The 23178-nt window shown below is 37.3% G+C and overlaps 1 protein-coding gene across 26 annotated transcripts in view; it reads left to right on the forward strand.

Moving 5' to 3' along the window:
- Positions 1–23178, forward strand: part of EPB41L1 (erythrocyte membrane protein band 4.1 like 1) — a 202200-nt gene that overhangs the window by 55867 nt on the left and 123155 nt on the right. The window contains exon 1 of one of the 26 annotated variants that reach the window (XM_087889195.1): positions 4189–4253. The exons of the other annotated variants lie outside the window; for them this stretch is intronic. The gene's annotated coding sequence lies outside the window, so the exon portion shown is untranslated. Of the gene's footprint in view, positions 1–4188; positions 4254–23178 lie in introns of those variants that run through there. 26 annotated transcript variants of the gene reach the window in all.

A 23178-nucleotide genomic window follows, 5' to 3' on the forward strand; every position in this document is an offset into this window, starting at 1 on the left:
TGTTCTGTGGCTGCCCCTATCTTGTGGAAAACCACCATGCAATTCAAGAGGCCCCATCCTTCTAGCTTTTCAAAAGACCCTTAAACTGGCTTTTAACTGAAGCACTGTGATTGAATGGATAGAAGGCATAGAAAGTGGGTAGCTGAGCCTGCTTGGAACATCCAAAGGGGACCATTAAGGTTTAGGGCTTTTGTTTTATTATTTTATTGCTTTTACTGTTTTAGGATTGCTTTATTTATTGGTTTTAGTGTTGTTGTGAGCCAGCCCAGAGTTGCTTAAAACAGGCAGCCAAATAAATCTTATAAAGTTACCTAAAATACTTCATCAAAAACAATTTATCATCTCATTTTAGTGTATATGGCTTGGCTGCTAACCTTACCTCCCAATCTTAGTTACTATTTTTCAGACATACATGATGAAGATAATTATTCCCAGTTTCTTAATTAACAGAACACAGACTTGATTGCTGCATGTTGATGACATCTAATTCCAAGGCTAGATGGTTTCTCCCAATGGCTTCATATTTTATTAATTACATTGGTGATAATTACATGAAATCCTAGCAAATGAAAATTCTACTTCCCTTGAGTCATGCTTGATGGCTATATGGACACATCCGAGCAGCTTTCTTGGCAACGGTATGAAAACAGTTTGCCATTGCCTTCTTCTGAAAGATTTATTGTCTTGATTTTCCAGTTCAGTCCACACCCCTGAGATATTTTTGTGGTTTTTAGCTCAAACATTAACTGGATATGAAACTACATAGCTTTTTCAAGGTCAGCCGAGTTTGATTAAGTGCTGCTACTGTTCGGTCATCAAAATAAAATGAAAAGATAATGGTGAAAAAGAAAGCTAACCATCCCGGAATCCTTTTCAAAGAATCATTATGGTCTTCTTACCGTCTCATTTTGTTGTTGTTTTTTAAAATGTTGTTCGTTCTTGTTGAACTCCAAATAAAGTTTACTCCCTGGACCACTAAGAATGTATACAGCAGAGTCAGAATAGAGGGTAGATCAAATAGTGATTCTTCCAGATCAAGTGGTTCTAGTGGCGCAGTGGTTAGAATGCAGTACTGCAGGCTACTTCTGCTGACTACCAGCTGCCTGCAATTTGGCAGTTCGAATCTCACCAGGCTCAAGGTTGACTCAGGCTTCCATCCTTCCGAGTTGGGTAAAATGAGGACCCAGATTGTTGGGGGCTACATGCTGACGCTGTAAACCACTGAGAAAAGGCTGTAAAAAGCACTGTGAAGCAATATATAAGTTTAGTGCTATTGCTATAATATTTTGTTAACTTTCTTAGAAATGGGAGACTGGGAACAGGCCTATTTAACAAGTATATGCCTAAATTGCACTATGTGTGTGTGTGTGTGTGTGTGTGTGTGTGTGTATAAAGTGTTTTTCTGTCGAAGCACCTAGTCTACCCCAATATGGGAGGGAGCATACTGCTTCCCTTTTGCCTTTCAACTCCAATCCAGGAGCCCTCAAGCAGTCACATTCACATTTTGTTAAAACAGAAGATTTTACCTGAAAACAACTTGGTTGTGAGATGGGTGACTACATAAATTGATAAAATAAATGAATAAATAAAATCTTTTAGAGGTCCCAGACTTACAAACATTTGTTTAGCAACCATTCAATGGTACAACAGCACTGAAAAAATGACTTAGGACCAGTCCTCACATTTATGATCATTGCAGCATTCCCACGGTCACGTGATCAGCATTTGCAACCTTCCCAGCGAGCTTCTGACAAGCAAAGTCAATAGGGAATGCTGGATTCACTTACCAGCTGCAGTGATTTGCTTAACAACCACAATGATTCTTTAACCATGGCAAAAGTAGTAAATTGGCATGCCTCATTTAAGAACCACATTGCTTAGCAATAGAAATTTTGATCCCAATTGTGATCATATGTTATACTCAGCAATTGTTTTCTGACTAATGCAATGTCTACATTTCTAAATTTCTTCTACCTTTCCTTTCATTATTCCTTCCCTCAGCTCTATTTATAATGTATAGATACTCCTTTCTCAGGATAATACTCCATGTATTTTACCTAAGTTCATGCAGTAATTTTATAAAATTTAAGAGATTCAAGAACTCTTTTGGGCTTTGTTGTAATAAGTTAATATACTTATCTATCCCTTGGAAACTCTTATTAGAGGCAAGAGATAGGAGTGCTCATGGTAATAGGTAATGAATGGTAGGTTCAACCATCCCACCTAGAACAGTTTGAAAATTGTAATGGAAAGAAATCTATTGAAAACTGCAAAAAATACCATCTTTTATATCTCTTGGGGAAGCCATTACCTACACATTCTTAGCTGGGAGTAAATTGCATCCAATGCAATGAGTCTCATGAGTGGTATATACACTTCTTTGAAATTCCTTTTAGTATAGCTGTGATAATTTGTTTTGAGAGTACGTATTATCTGAGACAGAATACTGTTAAAAGAGTTCAGTATTATATCTCATTATAGATGGGTAGCTAAAATCGAGTTATTTCCCAAAGCCAACTTCACAAAACAAATACATTTGATGTTTGGGTGTTTGGATCTCTGGATTAAAAAAAATTACTTATCATACTAAGAAAAGGAGCCAGGTATAGTTATGCCATCTGTTTTAGAGAAAGCCTGAGGTGATACTGTTGACATAGTCAGACTTTGGCTATATTTCCTTAACATTTGGTGTGTAGCCTTCTTAAGGGCATCATCACCCAACTCTAAAAGTATCTTTGCTGAGACCTTTCATAACAAGTGTTCCAGGGACAATGCTGGCAGTACTGTTCACATTTTAGTGCGACATTATTTCTGCAATTTTCTAAGGGCCACTCCGAGTTCTAATTTCAAGAGAAAGTTAAGTTTTATAAAAATAGTTCAGAGTTCTCAGTAAGTAATGATCATTGGTGTAAACACATCTGATTGTCTATATGTCCTCTGTAAAGAAATCTTAGCATTTTTAAAGCATAAACCATTTAGAAATAGGAAGACAAACTAGGTTCACATCCCATTAAATCATTGTTTTATTAACCATTCTTATATGAGAAAGTAACAGCGACCTAATCCACTGTTATATCATGGTCTGAAAATTGCTATGGTTGCGTTCATATACCACATTAGGTCAAAAAGTCATGATATACTTCTATGATGCATTTTGGGGAGGACTCCATATTTATGCCACACCTCCAACCTACCCAGGTCAGGTCATAAATTTCACACCTTAAATCTTAAAAAAAAAAAAAACCTTGCATATTTCTTAAGAAATATATCCACTGAACTAAGGTCATTTACTAACCAGGAAGACACAATGCCCTGGTATGCAAATAGCAGTAGAGGTTCCTGCCTTAACAATAAGCAGTCTCTACCTTTCCCAGTTGCTTAGCAACCATGCTTCCCCTAGGGCATTTACCTCATCTTTTGTACAGCCCCCAGCTTTCATTCCCCTGATGTGAGCAGAGTTGGTTTACTATAGTACTACCAGCGCCTCTGCTTGATGCCTTACCAGTAGACCCAGTCAATTTCTAGTTTCGCCCAGTTCACATGAAAAGAACATGTCTCTGGCTGTACTCACACAACACATTTAAACCATAAATGTGGTTTGCTTATAAACCATAACAACCAAGCTACAAACCATAATGACCAAGCTAAAGCCAAACAATGCATGGGTCTTAAATATGTCCTTTGACAATCATATTAAATCAAGAACGTGTTACTGATCAGTGTTACTGATATCTCTCTTGGAACTATGGAAAAATATGGAAAACTAAAAATAGCCCTTAGGATGCAGTTTGTGGATACATGATGGGGTTAATTTTGACTTGGCAGGTGATATGCCAATAGTGTATTTTGTTAACTATGGTTGGTGGATTAGTACGTTATGAGAATGGGTTTTGTTACTGCTCTTGTTTTAAATTTTGGACTGGCTTGGCTTTAGAACTGAGTCACCAACATATCAGAGGGCAAATTGGTTTAGACAATTATAAAAAGGAATCCGAAAAAGGAATGAACATGAAATGTGGATTGTGTTCATATCGAATGTTTACCTACCATTTAATCATGATGAACTGAACTGATGATTGCTTCTATATAAAGTTTAAACTCTTGGTTGAATATGATGGTTTACAGGACAAACTAAGACATGTGTGTTGTGTTGTTTTGCTATGGTTTGTAACCCATGCTTTCTTTGTAGGTTAAATGTATTGTGCCAGCCCAACCAGAGACATGCTGTTTCCTAAGTACTCAGCTCAAATGAAGTGAGTTAAACTGACACATACTGAATCACAAAATAATGAATTTCATTTTAGACTGAGTTATTCTGCATGTTCAGCCACCTTAGTTCTCAGCTGATTTTTAATCTCGCCCATTCAATTCTTTCCCTTTCCATTTCTGACCATAGTAATGAGACTGACTACACTGCTCCCTATATCAACTAAAAAGACTCCGGACAAATAAATAAAATCTTCATTAAATTCTAAAGGCTCTCCCACTCAACAATCAACATATCACAAAGCTCAAATAGTATACATTCCAGTGTTTATTCAATTATTATTTTGTTTTGTTCTTAAAACTGCCTCATTTCACTCTCACCAGTCAGATTCCATCTTTGATCTTTTTATTGCTGAAAAGGAACAGTACTGTCCCCAAAAGGTTGCCTATTTCCATCGGTGTTGTGTGTACATTTAGTATTTTAAAAATGAATTTTTTATTAAATCAAGTCAAGGTTTAGTTTGACCTGCTGAATTTTTAAAATTATTTTCAGTAAAATTGTCCTCAAATTAAGCAAATATATATTTAAACGCCAAATCCTCTTAACTCCTATGATGCTAAGCTTTGGAATAATTTAATGTTCACCATTTAAAAAGAACCTCCTAGTATTAGGAGTACCCGTCTGCATTCTTGGGAACACTAACATTTTGATTGATGTTTCAAACATCATATTTAGTCATAACAGAATTTATTTGCTTTGGGCTTATAGTCATGAACCCAGCCATAATTGTTTCTAAAACATTGCTTTTGGTTCATTGTGCTGCCAGAATCAGCCAATTGTAGTTTATTCATCAAACTCAAGTTTGCAAACCATATGTTTGAACTCAGTCACTGAATGAGGGAAAAGACTCAGGTGAGGAACCAACACCTGTTGAGGAATAATTAGGAGTTGCTTCCCATATACGGCTTCCTGGATATTTACTACAATGTCAGAATAAATCTTGAGAGGTAGGTGTGTATCATTACAGTCAGTGGAAATTATATCTTCTTCTTTGACTTCGTGTTTTGAGGATTAGTAGCTCACATTGGATGCTCAGAACACATTATGAATTCTGCTTATTTACCATTTCTTCTACCAGCAGTTTCCAGGATGTCATTTTTTTTTAAATATGATACCTCTTCTTGTCTTTCTGAATTTAAGGATGCATACATAGCAACTGTCTGATTTATCCACACAACCTAAATCCTCTTGGTCTGAAAGATAGTAAATGTTGGTCATGGTCTCCCAATAACTTATTTCCTAATAGAGAACTTGAATGTGGATCTCTCCAGTCCTATCCAATATTTTAATTACTATCCTAAACAATGTTCTGGAGAAACCTAAAAATTTCTTGGTAGTACAGTGGTAGTACAGAGTCTTGGTAGTACAGTGGTCTAAAGCACCCTGTTATTAAGAACTGTTATTAAGAACAGCTGCCTGCAATTACTGCAGATTCGAATCTCGCCAAGGCTCAAGGTTGACTCAGCCTTCCATCCTTTCTAAGGTAGGTAAATTGAGGACCCAGTTATGGGGGCAATAAGCTGACTTTGTATAAATATACAAAAGAATGAAGGCTATTGCTTAGCGCATTGTAAGCCACCCTGAGTCTCCGGAGAAGGGCGGCATATAAATCAAATAAAAAAAAAAAATACATATACAGACTGTTCAAAAAGGAATGACAGAGAACTTTAGGGCTGTCTTTATCACACCACCAGAGAGACTAGAAGAGCACAACTGTGAAATAAAGAACTTCACCTTGCACTACTTCACTCTATTAGTAATGTTTAAGGCAATGTTCCTCAGACTTTTGCAAGAACAGTAAAATATGGGGAGTATCCAATTAAATGTTCCTATATTTTCCTATATTTTCATGTTGGAAATTCACAGTTTGGACAAATAATAATGTTAATAATTGCATTGGTATAAACCTTCCCAGTCCCTCAGTTTTAAGGCCTTTCTTAAACTAAATTATGATGCATAATTTAATCCAAAATTAAGTATTGATTTACCATTTTAATCATTTATATAAGCTAAGTAACCAAGAGTTGAGTAGAACTCAACAAAAATATATGTAATTTAAAAAAATAAATAAAAACCATAATGCAAGTGTGAAAGCAGCTGCCCACTCCATCCCACCGTTGCTCAGCTTGCCTACAGCCTGCACAGGGCATCGGGATTGCCTGAAGTGCATTGGAATTGCTCTGTGCCTCTGCCTCCATCTGCTGCTTGGACAGGTAATCAACTCACCTGCGCTGCATGGGCTGTGCAGCCCCAGAGTGCACTGATAAGGAACCGGTGTGCTGCAGCTGCTGCAGGACACCATTGGCCCCTGTTTAGTTTATTTGATTTGATTTGTATACCGCCCTACTCCCGAAGGACCTCTTGTGTGGGTGCTGGGGGGTGGGGTACCCAGCCATGCTGATCAACCTGATATTATGCTTCCCTGAAAATAAGCCCTAATATGTGTTTTGGAACAAAAAAAAACTCTGTAAGACTGGGTCTTATTTTCAGGGAAACACATTAGAATGAATCCCACTTAATAAAATGCATCTAGAAAAGAGACCTAAACAAGATGGATCAACAATATCAGCATGTATTGCATGCCCAATTGGCAAAAGAAAGCTCAGGACCATATTGGAATGAAGAAGAAAAAGAGGAAGAGGAGGAGGAGGAGGCGCAGCAGCAGCAGCAACAACTTTTTCTTGCTTTTTCTTTTTTTTTTTGTGAAGGTTAATAGCTGTAATTATATTGCAGTAAAAACTATGAATTTGCACTGACAGATTATAAAGACAACAGTAAATTTTGCCAAATGCAATATCTTTAGTTTTCTAGCTAATAGGCCACAAATGTTGTTAGACCAGTTCTACTGTTTCCACACTGTGTTAATTCCAATCCCTCTTCTTTCTCCTTCATTCAGAGAAAAACTATGCCAGAAAGAAAAACAGAAACATGGTTTTCAGCATGTAGTTTACATACTACAAGTAGGTCACAGAACTGTTCTAGACGGACATACTGTAGGTTATTTGGTTGGAACTTTAAATGTATTTTTCAAAATTCTATAAATGATACATATAGTATTAGAATGCCTGTAAATATATAAATCACCCTGGAGAAAGTGAAATCTTGTTTCTTTTACAGTGGAAGCCAAGTTCATTCATAGAATGATTGGTAGGGCTTAATATATGGAGGGCTGATGTGAATTCTCATACAGTAAAAAAAAAAAACCTTTGCCAAAATTCTGGATTGTCTGATACAGTAAATTTTTCTCTCTAAATTGCTTAGAGTTCCCTTCATACTGCATTGCCATTGAAATCTACTTTTCTTTGGCTATGACGCTAACAGCAGCAGAAATAATTGTATATTTTGTCTTACTCTTTCTCTGTTGATGTCTTATTGTGGAAGGCAGGTATTGTTGTGTTAAGGAACTCTCACAGTAATTAGTGTTTGTCACATATTCGCCAGGTGATCTTCCCTTTTCTGTTCCATGTTTTCTTGTCTCCTCATTCCTTTCCTTGTGATTCTAAAGATGGGCAGCCCTTTATCTTCTGTTTCTTCATCTCTCTTCCTTCTTGCCAGATGCCCAAAACATGGTGTCATCTCTTGACCATAATGTCCCTCTTCTCTTTCCATGTAGCATAATCATGCATTCAATGTAATTTAATTTATTTTATCACAGTGTCGTACATTGCTGTTCTCACCTCAGAATAGTTTAGAATCCCTACTGGCTTCCCCACTGAGTTGTAGGAAACTGTTAGAGACAGTTTTAAAATAGGATTATGTGACCTCCTGAGGGCAGGACCAATCTACACCAGGGGTGAAATCTGCTTACTTTCCCAACTGGTTCGGAAGTGCATGCGCTGCGTGTGCGTGTGTGCATCACATGCATGCTTGGACCTCTGCACATGTGCAAACCCTTCTGCGCATGCGCAGAGGGTAAAAAATAGGTTACTTCCTGGTTAAAACCAGGAAATAATGACAACTGGGCAGGTGGGCGGAGCCTCATGCCACGATCACTACCGGTTCTCCGAACCACCGGCCGCCATTGCTACCAGTTCGGCCGAATAGGTCCGAACCAGGAGCATTTCACCCCTGGTCTACATTCAGTTTCAGAACTGGAATTATTTAAAAAATGAAACGGGATGGGCAAAGACTAAGGTATAGGGGTTAATGTATTTGACTAACACCAGAGACTAGAAACCACTAGAAACCAGACTCCGTTTCTACTCCATTTGCAGCCACAGTAGCTCACTTGATGACTTTCAGTCCAAGCTATCTCAGAGTTGTTACGAAGAAATATAGGAGGATAGATCATTATATATGAGAATTTTTGAACAAAGATGGAATATAGATACATATGCATGTGCCAGAAAAGCAGCACTTTTCTGTAAAAATATCCAGGGTTTTCTTCAAGTTGTTGCTTTTTAAAGAGCCAGTTGATGAGTCAATTCCTTGCTGCTGGATGAGGGAAGAAGGAAGGAATTTTGTGTGTCAGGGAAACTGTGTGAAATGTTCAAAATGACAATCTCATGACCTCAACAGCACCCCAACCACAGCAGCAGGCTGAAGCAGCCACAACTTTCCCAAATTTCATTCCTTCAGGAGTTCCAGGTTTTGATCACATTGTGTACATTAACTCATATGAGGTACCTTGGTTCAAAAATTATTGCCTTATAATTTCACCCAGTTAATGGTAATAATAATGATGGCAAGAATTTTAGATAAATGTGGTTGTCTGAATATTTTTCTGTACCAGACAGATTATGTATTTTTCTTACCACTTCCCTACCAGTTTTCTTACCAGTTCTCACCATTCATGAATATAATCTGCTTTAAAAACACTTTCAAGAAGAAATTATTATGAACAAAGTGGACTTTTTTGCACTTCTGTATTAGATGGCTAAGGGGTCCTTGATAATTTCCCAGTCTAGCATAGTACAATAATATCTCAGTTATTCCCAGGAAACGTGAGGAAATTCCTTCCATTGATGTTTTTCAGTAACAAGACTATGGTCAAGACTAAGGGGAAGTCCTCTTCTGATAACATTGGTGGCAGTCTTTTCCTTCTGCAAGGGAAATTCTGAAAAATCACCCAGTCCATTTCTCTGGCCACAACTTTGATGGAAAATTTGGAAAGGCCTTTCCATCCAGCTAGAGTGTAGTATTCCAATGCAGTGCCTTACAAATTAAATAAAGGAAGTTCTTTGTTAGTCTGTAGTATTGTAGATGAATGGTTTCAGACTGCAAGATTGTATGTCTGCTAAGTGCTTTGTTCTCACATGATGCGTAGCAGATGTCAGGCGCCAGCGGCTGCTGACATACTACAAATAATTAATTACCTAAAAACACATGTAACACATGTCAGTTAATTGTTAGACCATTAGCTTCAAACAGCTGCACTAAGTGCATTTATGCAAGTGAAGAAGCTTGTTGTCTTTGCATGTCTTTGCCCTTTGCATTTTTACATTGCCAAAATTGGCTTGCCAAGCTGGAAGACCACTGGCTTTAGTTTTGCTCCTGAAGTGATGTCAGCAGCTACAACCAAGCCTGGGGAAATTACAGTCTCTGATAATGTACAAATAAATCTGTAGAGGAGAAAATTGTTAGAGAGTAAAAGTGAACCTATAGGTGATCAGGTGCAGTCTGAGCTCGAGATGCAGGAAAATTGAATTCTTACAGAAGGGAACTTGGCTAGCTGAAGAGTAGTAACCCACAGAGCAACTATTCATCAGCATTTAGAAATCCTCAAATAATAAAATTGCTGTGGTGATAGCATCAGGGGAATATACTATAGAATTTCATAGATGCTAGAAATTACAGTGTTTTCTGACAATATTATATGCACATATGTGTTTGTGTGTTTGGTTTTGTCTTAGCGTATTAGGTGAACCCAGTCATGGTGACCTATTCAGCAAACCATTCTTATAAGAAAACCATGATTTCTTACAATATTTGAACTCTAGAGTTATGTCATTCATTCATGTTAGGATAAAAACAAACTATTGTGACTTAATGTAACATGTACTTCAGCCATTGTAGTTAATTAATCATGGTTTATGAATTACATATGAACCATTTAATTAAGGCTTCTTGTTCATGAAAGGATAATTCAGTTTTATGAAATGGATGTATTATTAAAATAGGACCTGAAAGATCCAGATTGATGTCTTAATGTTAATGTTAATGTTAAGAAGGTGACTTTTTCTCAGTCCAATTTACTTTCCAGTGTGGTGGTTATTGGGATAAAATGTGGAATCCACATATGCCTGAGCTCTTGTGTGAAATGTTTATATTGTGCCTAGATGCTTGTTATTCTCCCACAATTTGCATTTTATTTATTTTTATTTATGTTACATTGTTTTAGTTGTTGTTATTTGTACGTTGTCCAGAATCACGTTTAGTGAGATGGGCAACCATATAAATTTGCTAACAAATAAAAAAAGGTGAAATATAAATGCAAATTCAATAAAGAAATGATGTCTAAACTCAGGCCCTAGGTCTACATGGTGTCATTGTATTATAAATCTATGAAAGAGAGGGAAAATTTCTGTGATATTAAAGTACTTGGAGTCAGTGCATATATTTGATTCCAGATATTCTAAAGTCACTTCCAAAAACCTTTCTAGTTTTGTTAAGATGCTGTTTTCATATCTATTTTTGCATTCCATGGGTCATATAAAATAGTTTAGAGGACTGACTCAAGTTGGAAGATAGTAATTGACCCCTTTCCAAAGAAACGAGATGGCAATTGCAGCTCCCGGTGATGTTTGTTTTTTGAAAGCTGTCATATAGTTTCATCACCCGAACAGAGGGAGTGTTCAGTTGACAAGTAAAGAACGAAATAGCTGCAGTCATTTTTATCTTTAATATCACTGAAAATGCATATAAAAAGTATTATACACTGGAGTCTAAAAGCGTTTCAACAGAAGGCTGTTAGTTATTCCTCTTTCTTGCTTTCTAAGTGCTAAGCCAAACAGAAAAAAGGAGGAAAACTTCCTTAAAAACAGTGGAATAAGGTGTTAAAATCAATGAACTCTGGCATCTTAATTGTTAATGCAGAGTGATTCCAAAGATGCCTTTCTACAGGCGATATTACCAAATACAACAGATCTATAAACATATTCTATAAACTATTATGCATTGCTGGATCTGCCTGTATATGTGTTTGTTAAGCATTGTCAGCAAATTCTATTTATAATCTTGAAAATATTTTCTTCAACTTTTGGGTGTGGCTCAGTAGGGAGACAGCTGGCTCATTTATCACATATTTAGCTTGGATGTGTATGTTAGTCTTACTTTGGAGGGACACTGAATACTTTTAACTAATTATGTTTTTACATAATTCTGCTTCTAATTAGTTTGATTTTGTTAAAAGTTTCAGTCCAATAAAATATGTTGCTCTATTGGATATAGTATTTGACTTAAAAGAGAGAGGGAGTAGGGAGATACTTTATTAAAAGAGTGGATAAAATGGCTTAAATGCCTAAAGTCTTACAGAAAATAGAGCAAGTTTTTTGCTTTCAGTGAGTTTTTGGTAAGTAAGCTTGCTGGAACCATTCTCACTGCAGAACTGATCTATCAGAGGCTTAAGTATGAGTCAGTATTAACATTACAGGTAAGCTAGAGTTGATATTTAGATAGTGACCATTTGGGTACTCTTTGTAAAGCATTCTGGGAATTGAAATTTTGTGAGAAAGAGATGAGATTCCCAAAGAAAGTCAATGGAAATGTGTAGAGCTCACAGCTGAAGTCTTTGTAAATTCAGCTATTGTCTTTGTGATATTCTTATGTTTTCTTTCTCTCTTTTCTATTGTATGCCTTTTAAATTATAAAATGTTCAGACAAGGAGCCTGTCTATTTCTCTTTCTTTCATTATTCTGTAAGATGTAATGGACATTGTTAATGTTCAATAGTCTACCAAAATCTTAAATTAGTGTAATTAGCTCAGCTATCCAATCCTCCCATTTGTCTAAGTTAATCTTAGTTGTTTTTGGCACTTAACCAATTGGATTATACTGCTATGTCTCTTTCCAGATTCCAGATCTTCCACTTCTTGTCATTACTGAAACTTTACTTTATTCTAGATATGGCATAAACTAGGGTACATAGATAAGCATGTGCATGTGCTATTTTGACTGCTCTTTGTTATTCATTGACCTAGTCATTAGATGCATTCAGGGATACTAAGCTTGAAGCCTAAAGTGTGACAAATGCTTGTCTTTGGTAAACCATAGCTTACTGCCCATTGTACCATTTTACTCTGCATTTAAGACAACAAAGGGCATCAAAGACATCTCTGTTGTCTTTGTTCACTCAACATTCTGAACCACAGAATAGCCAACCGTATTTTAGTTTAATGCCTGAATCTAGCCTGTGTGGTCAGATTATTCTTTGATCAGTATGTCACAAAGACTCAGAAAAGTGGGTTAATTGAATAAAACATGGGATAAGCTGGCATTGATAAGCATTTTACACAAAAACAGCCTTTTGGTGCTTTTTTTCTATTCACTGTGATTCCCAAATAAACAGGAATGAGGTAGGGTCTTATTTTTTACATCTTCCTTATGCATCTATTTCTTGCCTTTCTGGAATTCCAACCTCTTTATTTTTGCAAGTACTGCATTGCCAATAAATTCAACAGTCAAATCGAATACCAACAGTGTTCATGGTATTGGACATGAGGGCCATTTGGTCCCTTCCCACTGTAGGAATGGCATCTGGCAAACCACCTGCAAGACCTCAATATGCTATTAAATTGATTCTGAATTACCACTTTGAGGATTGCTCTCTAACTTGCTCCTATGGGAGAGCTGTTTTACTGTAGACAACTGAGAATGTACAGGATCCCAAACCATTGCAATAATTGAAACACAGGCATTTCTGAATTGTTGTGCTTCCCACAGCAAATATAATTCAGCCAATACAGCCTCATTTTAATGTTCTCTATATCATTCAAAGCACTACAGTGTAGAGGAGGAGGAGGAGGAGGGCTGCAGTAATGAGTTTATTTGGATATTCTTGCAAAACATCTATGTCTGTTCCCCACATCAATCAATCATATGCAGGCAGAAGAATTTAAAGGAAGAAAGAGGGGACTTTGTCCTAAGAGTCAAGTAAAGGATAGAGACCAATAAAACAGAATATACTGTACGGTATGTTGTAAATGGGATTGAACAGAACAGATACAATCTAAAAAGCCTGTCACATTGCTCTTCTGTAGTTTGCTTAGCCAAGAACATGCATATTTCATCCAAGGCAAGAGATAATTATAGCCAATGTCACATTGTTTGAAATTTAGAGGTTAGCTAATGCAACTTGGTCTTACTATGCTAAGTGCAATTTGAAAGCAACATCTAGTCCAGGGGTCTCCAACCTTGGCAACTTTAAGCCTGGAGGACTTCAACTCCCAGAATTCTAGTCCACCCTCATAGAAATCTTTATAATTCAGATCAAGACTAAATTACGAACCTCAAGGCCTATATTGCAGGTCCTAACTCTGAACATGTGAACTCTGAACACTCTTCCCCACATTTGCTATTTATTTTTTAATTACCTGCTTTGACAGTAAACCCAAAATCTTGCATGATTTTTGTGCCAATTCAGTTAGTTTGGTCTTTTATGAGATTTATAGGTCAGTTCAATCTATTACAACTCTGAGAATAACAGATAGTAGATCTTTATAAAGGTTATTTCCCAGCAGTGGATTTTGGATTTAATGGATCAGCATAGCTGTTTTTTCTTTAATAAGAAATGCAATTTTGCAAATGCTGAACTAGATATGACCTCAAATGTGCGCATCTATTTAATATACACATTAAAAAATGAAATAGCATGGATAATGCATATGTTGAACTCTTTTCTCCCTAATGAAGATGAGCTCTCTGAAGCTGCTCTTGCATTGGAGCATGAGAGAGGCTGCCAAAAAGCTGATTCAGAGAAAGTTTTTTTTTTTTTGCTGAGATAGCAATTACTATACTGTATCCCTGTCCCTTGTAATCCTAATAATTACAATTCCTCTTCCTGTAGCTGTTTCTACATTTGAAAAAAAAATACATTATGCATTCCTTTGTTCCAGAGCTAAATGCAAAATAGATTTTAGGCTTTATTCTTAGAATAAAAGAGCACCATAGTTTTTCTCTGTAATTTTAATAGGCAGCCTACTTTGTTTAAAGAGCAGCCTCAATAGGGACAATTTCATTAGGCCCCATCAAAATATTACTTACTGTCAGAAATTATCAGATTGCACAATAAATTTCATTCTAGACAATAAACTAATGTGTTCCAGTGAAATTAAATTAAATCCCACTTCCAATTATAGACCACTAACATCTGTGGACAATAAACAATGAAAAAATATATTAATAAAATGAGAAGAAAGTATGTATGAAGTGTTCACATGAATATTCTGATCCCAGGCGTCTCAGACACTACATTCAGAGAATGAGCTAAGCCATATGACTTTGCTTTTTTGAGATTTGGAATAGCCTGTATCTCAAATTTCAAAATGTGTGAATTCAGCGAAATGTAGTTTATTCAGTAAAACATGGGCATGAAATCTAAGCTTAGTTTATTGTTGAAACTCTGAAACAATCCCTGAAGCCATGACCCATTTCATTACAGGAATCTCTAAATAACTAAAATAAATAATATAATATAATGTCTAAATAAATTAAATAAATAAAAGTCCAACATTTATTTATATTATTAGATTTGCATCTACTTTTCTGTTTGCATGAACACTCAAGATGGCTTACAACAATTATAGATTGAAAAAGGCTAGTGGTGAAGAATTATTACTAGGTTGACCAGTTAGAAGAACTTTAATAAGATTTGTAAGGCTGGTATGTGAGTGTTTACACACACACACACACACACACACACACACACACACACACACACACACACCTCTTGTTGGAAGAAATGTCTATCTGGATATTCTGCCTTTTTAATATTTCCTATAATATTTCATTCTAGGAGAAGGGTGGGTGCTAACTTTCTACACCCTTTTTAAGCAAACATTTTTTCCTCCAAGGAATTGTTTTTCTTCATTGAATTTAAAAGGCTGCCCATCTTACTTTTATGTGACTCTGGGTAGGCTACACAATTAAAACACAACTAACAACCAGAACATTCAACTGCTAAAACCAATTAAAAAACAGTTATTTAGAAACATAGAAAAAACTGATAGCATAAAAAGACATAGTGGTCCATCTTTTGTTTTTTAATTTATTTTTTAAAATTTTTATCATTTAAAACATAGGTTTATCCCAAGCATGTTTAAACTCAGTTACTAATGACTGACCCACTATCTCTGTTGAAATTGGTTTAACTTTAATAACAGTTTTAAAAGACTAAAATAACAAGGGGTGAATAAGTCTAAACTTTTAGTCAGTGCAACCATTTAATGGGCTCCATTTATACCAGTATTAGTGATATAAAAGGTGGTTTTTCTTCTCAATTACGTTTTTTCCAACTGTAAAGAGAGAATATAAGTTATAAAGAATAGAGGAAACGGAACTGATTTGACTAAATTTTCTTGAAATACTAGGCAGTTATAATTCCATTAGAAAAGAGTTAGCAAAAATCTGGTTCCCAGTTTCTTTGTTCTTGGGCCGCATACAAATTTGAACTATGTAAAAAAAAAAAAAAGGCCAATTTAGACTTCAGAAATGCTCAGAAGCTTGTAAGAAAATAGAATAGAACACACCAGTGGTGAAATCCAATTTTTTTTACTACCAGTTCTGTGGGCGTGGCTTGGTAGGTGGTGTGGTTTGGTGGGCATGGCAGAGGAAGGATACTGCAAAATCTCCATTCCCACCCCACTCGGGCCAGCCAGAGGTGGCATTTGCCGGTTCTCCGAACTACTCAAAATTTCTGCTACCGGTTCTCCAGAACCTGTCAGAACCTGCTGGATTTCACCCCTGGAACACACTGGTAACATTTGCCGAGTTAAAAGATCCTATTTTTTTTGCCAGCAATTCCATTGCAGTTATTTCATCTGGACTAGGTAGAAAACTGCAGTTTGGCACTTCTTAGAAGGGGTATGTACGAGAGGCAGAGGTAACGAGGGGAGGAGGGGTGAATTAAGCATATAGTATATTCCTGTAATTTCATGATGACCACATTGAAGTAGTAAGTGGGCATTGCAATTGCAAAGACATGTATCATAAACTTTGCTCACATACATAAGAATGATTCTGGGCATGTTATAAAGCAACTCTGCAAAGCCAGAGCATTTAATTTTCAATAGCTTGGAGAATAATGGATGAAACAGGCTTTCAAAAATAAGCTATCCACCTCAAAAGAAGTGAGTTTTGTCTGCCTCTCTCTTTGTGCCTCACTTTAGCCTCTACTTTGTATTCTTTCAAAGATACTACAGTATATTGCTTTCCTTTAGTGTTGCTGAGTCTCTTCTCTTCAGTAGTTGCTGAATATAGCCTATTAGTAATCCAAGGCACAAATCTCTACCCTTTTTAAGGATGATTTTGCTCTTTGTAAAAGATACTCTAGATCTTTAGATAGATTAGGTAGATTTAGATAGCAGTTTATGTAGTTCCATCCTTTTTTGTTTTTTCCTCAGTTAAATAGATCTGGACGCTGAAGCATGAAAGCAGATCTTGATTTCATATAATTGTTGATTGTTATATTAGTATCAATATAGAATCCATATCTACCTTTGTCTTTGTGTAAAATCTCTTGTGGATCCTATGAAAATATAGTATCTTGTGCCTATAGGGTAGGGACATAGATCAGATAACAATAGTTGGAGTACAGATGTTTATGGTCGAGATTTACCATGACTACAGTAATTAATTTTTCTTCCTATTTCACATTCATTTTTACATGCTGGTCAGTTTCAAAAAAAGGGGGATACAGGGAAGTAAAAACTAGATGAAAGGGAGAGAGAAAAATAAATTTACCCAGGATTAAGCCAGCCCTCTCATACTTAATATCCTCTGTAATGGACTATCAGATAACTCTGAGAATTTTAACTTCTATTGGGTTTAATGATACTCCATCTATCTTTTTGTATTTCCATATATATCGATGTAGTATCAGAGAGAAGGATCAAGAGCAGGAATATCATTGGCTTGATTAGGAGAAATTGGGCTGTCTGCCAAATCTGTTGCACACCTGGGAAATGTTCTGAGCCACCTGTGCAGCTAGAAACATTAACCCTGAAAGAAAGATCAAAGGGGAGAAGGGAGAAAGAGACAATTGCTAGCCCCGCCCCCCCTCCGGGTCTGGAACAATTGCCAGACTCCTTCCTTCACCCCTCTAGATATCAATTTTTAGTGAACAATGGACTTGCTTATGTGGGTGTATACACACACACTACCTGGGCCATCTTTTTTTTTTTTGTTGTTGGAGAAGACAGAATTTTTCAGTGTTTACTGTCAGCAAAGGTCCATGTGCACAGATTGGTTTGTCAAGCATTTTCAGTCATTTTGATTCAGAAGTTGCCTTGAACTAGAGGGAGACCCTTTTGCTTAAGGCTGCCTAAGATAAACTACTTAGGGTTTTAAATTTTGAAGAACGGGACTTATGAAATGGTGGCAGTGGTGAAATCCAAATTCTTTTAGTACCGGTTCTGTGGGTGTGGCTTGGTGGGCGTGGTGTGGCTTGGTGGGCGTGGCTTGGTGGGCGTGGCAGGGGAAGGATACTGCAAAATCTCTATTCCCACCCCACTCTGGGGCCAGCCAAAGGTGGTATTTGCCGGTTCTCTGAACTACTCAAAATTTCTGCTACCGGTTCTCCGAACTGCTCAAAATTAGAACCTGTGAGAACCTGCTGGATTTCACCCCTGAGTGGTGATAATAATAGCAACAACAATAATATAGTGACTTAGGCAGAATTCTTCAGTGATGTAGTTCAGGGGTGGTTCTAAATTTTTTTACTACCGGTTCTGTGGGCGTGGCTTATTTTGTGGGTGTGGCTTGGTGGGCGGTAATGTGACTGGGTGGGCATGGCCAACTTTTTTTTTTTTTTTACTTTTAAAAGCATTTTTTCTACAACCTTAAGAGGTTGCAGAAAAAAATACTTTTAAAAGCCTCTGACGATCCCAGCTGAGCCGCACAATCATCAGAAGCTTTTTTACTTTTAAAAGCATTTTTTCGGCAGAAGAGGTTGTAGAAAAAATGCTTTTAAAAGTAAAAAATAAAAAAGCCTCTGATGAGGTGGGCGGTGTAAGCGAGCGGCGACTGGGCCAGGGACCGGTTCAGGGGTGTGGCCAGCCAATGTTATTACCGGTTCTCCAAACTACCACAAATTTTTACTACCAGTTCTTGCGAACCAGGAGCAACCCACCACTGATGTAGTTCCATTCACAGTTCCATTAATGAAGATACAGCAGGGGTGGTCAAACTTGTGTTATCATGGATTCATCATGTGATGTATCAGGAATTTCCCCCCCTTCACTAAACTGGGCATAGGTGTGGCCAGAGTGTGATGCATCCGGCCCATGGGCTGTGAGTTTGACACCCCTGAGATACAGTACAGGATACAGGAATCCTCAAGTTACAACCATTCATTTAGTGATCTTTTGAAGTTATAATGACTTTGAAAAAAATGACTTTCAACCCATCTTCATAATCATTGCTACATTCCCATAGTCTAGGAGTGTCAAACTCGCCACCCACTGGATGCATCACATGCTGACCACGCCCATCCCCATTTTAGCAAAGGGAAAAAGCCACCATACATCACATGACGTGATGCCGCAAGTTTGACACTCCTGCAATAGTCAAATGTCAAAATTTGGGCATGTGACAACTAGAATGTACTTGCAATACAAGTACATCCCGGGGTCATAAGATCACCATTTGTGATCTTCCTGGCTGGCTTCTGATCAGCAAAATCAATGAAGGGAGTTGGATTTGCTAAACGTGTGAATCATTTAACAACTGCAGTGATTCGCTTAGCAACCACTAAACAAAAGATTCACTTAACAAATGTGGCAAAAAGATCATAAAATTTTGGCTGCAACTCTCTTAATAACGGCCTTGCTTAAAACAATGGAAATTCTGGTCCCAATTGTGATCAGAAGTTGAGGACTACCTGGAGTCTCATAATTAACATTAAACTTTTTTTTATTTAATTACTTAAAAATTTAAAACCTGTTTAATTTAAACCCACCTAGGACAAAGGCCTTGTAATCACTATTTTAGAATCTCAAGTAATGCATCCTATTGAAGAAAAGTCATCCTTTTACAATGTACACACAGTATGAAGTGTTTCTCTTGCCATTCTACAGATACTATCCTAGCCACCTTCTATGAATTGTTAGGGACTTTGACAACCACATTTTCACAGATCTAGAACGGCAGCATAAATAAGATTTATCCATTCCATTGTATACCATCAAACACAGTTAGTTGGCTGCCTTTGACTGGCCTGGCCACAAATTATGTGGTTTTGCCTGGCATAAACAAGAAAAAGAATTGAACAAAAATGCTAACGAGAAGCTGTATTCACTCCCTTGTGTGCTGTTACTTCTGTACTGAAGGTGCATGAGACAGAACTGCTAATTCTGCCTTTCACAGCTTTCCCACATCTGCCGTTGGTGTACACGTGTTGCATGTGGAAGCTTATGTACACAGAGTTCAATGTGAGGCAGAACTTTAGAGATCTGCAAGGTGTAGATGTCAAGAGTACAAAAGCTTCTCTTTTGAGGATAAAATCAAGAAGATCATGCAGTATTGGGGATGAAATCAGCAGTGCTGCTCTTTCAATATAACGTACCAAGGGAATTACAGACCTGCCCAATTTAAAAGGTTATCAGAAAGGCAAGAGATAGTAATGTGGCACAAGACAACTGAACTAGAGCTTGAAAAATCAAGCTATTATATTGGATTATAAATGTTATATTGTTTTGTTGGTCTGAGGACACCTTACATGGGGATTGATTCCAGAGGTGAAATGTAAAATTTGTTACTACCGGTTCTGTGGGCGTGGCTTGGTGGTGGTGGGGTAATGTGACTGGGTGGGCGTGGCCAACTTTTTTTTTTTAACTTTTCAAAGCATTTTTTCTAATGCTTTGAAAAGCCACTACTGATCAGGCAATTCAGCTGGGATCGTCAGAGAGGCTTTTTAAAAAATGCCTCTCTGCCAATCAGGCAACTCATCTGGGATCGTCAGAGACTTTTCAAAGCGGTTTTTTTACCACCTCTTCAGCCAAGAGGTTGCAGGAAAAAATGCTTTGAAAAGCCTCTGAGAATCCCAGCTGAGCGACACAATCATCAGAGGCTGTTTTTTTTACTTTTAAAAGCATTTTTTCATCGGAAGAGGTTGTAGAAAAAATGCTTTTAAAAGTAAAAAAAAAAAGCCTCTGATGATCGTGTGGCTTAGCTGGGCATGGTGGGTGGGTGGGGGAGGACAGGGATTTTTGCTACTGGTTCTCTGAACCACCTGCCACCATCACTACTGAATCAGGCGATCCGGTCCGAACCAGGAGCATTTCACCCCTGATTGATTCCCCCTCCAATAACACATTGCCACTAAAAAAGGAAATGAAGGTAGACCTTGACTTACAACAGTTCGTTTAGTGACCATTCAGTTACAGCCGCACTGAAAAAAGTGACTTATGACCATTTTTCACACTTATGACCATTGTAGCATCCCCATAGTCACATGATTTCCATTTGGTTGCTTGACAACTGACTCACATTTATGATGGTTACAGTGCCGGAGTCAGTTATCATTTTCTGATAAGAAAAAGTCAATGGGTAAACCGGATTCAGTCAACAACTTTGTTACTAATTTAACATCTGCAGTGAATCACTTAACAAATGTGGCAAAAAAAGTTGTAAAATGGGGCAAAACCCTCTTAACAAATTTCTCACTTAATATAAATTTTGGGCTTAATTGTGGTCGTAAGAAGAGGACTACCTGTTCAAACATTGCAAAGGACTGCTCAGTCTGATGATGCATGTGCTAGAATTTGCATCTCAAAAACAGCTCTGTTGCCTCAAATAGTTGATTGGACTTGTGGATTTTTATTTATTACAAAGAAAGGGGCATGAGAACAGAATACAATAGTCATTCTATCAACCTCCCTTAACTTGACTGCATCCAGATGTGTTGAGACTGCAAATCAGGACAAGTAATTTGGGCAGCTGTAAATTCTTGGACATCTCAAGTAGGGAAGATTGAACTAGAATATTTGGTAGTTTGAGATTATACCTACCTACTAGTTTTGTAAATGGTTGAGAAAATATGAATGCAGTATATACTACAGTGCAAAAATATTCCTTATTTTGATTCATAGAAACACAAAACTTTTTTGTTGTTGTTGTGCAGTAGAAGAGTTACAAAACTCTGAAATAACAGTATATTTACCAAAGTCAAAGAAAACAATAGAACAGCAAGTTCAGGAGTTTGACATTTTTAGGCACTTCCTGTTAAAGTGATTCTTATGCTATCTATTCAGGTCTGGCAATGATGTATTAGGCAGCCTCGGGTTGGTTGATTGAAGCATCCTGTTGCTGGGCTTTAGAGATGTTTCAAGGAGAATTTTAAATGTAAACTAATTCTCTTTTAGCCAATATTCCTGTGTAGAATTTTGATATTGAGATATGTTGTAGGCCGGGAGTGTCAAACTTGCGTTATCATGACGTCATCACATGACATATCGGGACTTTTTTCCCCTTTGCTAAACTGGGTGTGGCCAGTATGTGATGTATCCGGCCCACGGGCCGCAAGTTTGACAGCCCTATTATAGGCCACTGTCTGTTACAAAGCTTCCTAATCATTTAAAAGCATGGCACAGGGAGGCTAAATGATGGACTCTAGCAGAGCCTATAAAGGTTTAAGGGCACAATAAAACTATTGAGCAACCATTTTGACATAGCTAAGGAACAAGAAGAAAGATGTAAATAACCTTTTTGTCAAGGTTAGTTCTTAAGATGCTTAATTTTGAACCCAATTCTTTCCACCTATGGCTCTTCATTGGTAGCAGTTCTAATTTAAGAAAACCATTCAACAGCAAAATTGGGGTGGTTTCATTGTCACAAGTATTTCAGAACATGTTGAGGTTCAGCAGAGATAATTCAGATATCCTTGCTCAGAGATTTCAGAATTCCCTTGGAGAGAAGCCAGTTCAATTCAGTGTGAAATAATGCATGGAATACTTGAAAGGTTTGCTACAGCTGACCAATGTCACTGTTATTACCTGACACATATATATTCCAAGTATGTGGCAGCTAATAAGAGCTGAACTTCAAATATCATGCTGAACCATGCCTATCTTACTTTAATGGCACCCAAGCAAATACTTCATTTGCAGCTCAGCTTGGTATGGCATATGGCTTTGCCAGCCTGCAGTGGATAGCACATAGAGATTGTTTACTAGGAGATTTTGCTAAGGCAAATATATTGTCTCTGTACAAAGCAATTCTGGGGACCTTTTGGAAGCACATGATGTGTGTGGTTTCGAATGATAAGTAGTGCTAAATTTTCATTTTTTTATGGAACGATTTTTATGTGAAGTTGCAAATTCTTTGCCAGCTATGTTTTCCCTCCTAGCAGCTCTATTATCTCCCTTTCCAGATGGGAAACTTAGGCAGAATCATTTGCTAAAAGCCAAAGAGTACATGATGCTAAACAATGAAATGGTGGGGTTCTGCCTCAGAGCTATAGTTCTCCAGTAATTTTCCCCACGATCCTTCAGATATGTTGAGACTATAACTGTCAGAATTTCCAGTATGTTGGCTGGAACATCTGGCAACTGGAATGCCAACAAGTCTGGAAGACGTTGGGATAGATTGGTTTAAAAATGGTGTTCGGTATAGAGCCCAGTGCAACTCTGCCATTCAGTTGCTGAGTGATGCTCTGGATAATGAAGCCAATACTAATATTCCAAGAAACTATCAGATGACTATCCCAAAGGTGCTTTTTCAAGAGGCAACTGGACTTTCTGGTTTTTCTTTGAAGATGTT

The sequence above is a fragment of the Pantherophis guttatus genome, chromosome 3 (genome assembly GCF_059756535.1).
Source record: "Pantherophis guttatus breed Tessera chromosome 3, ASM5975653v1, whole genome shotgun sequence".
Lineage (NCBI taxonomy): Eukaryota > Metazoa > Chordata > Lepidosauria > Squamata > Colubridae > Pantherophis > Pantherophis guttatus.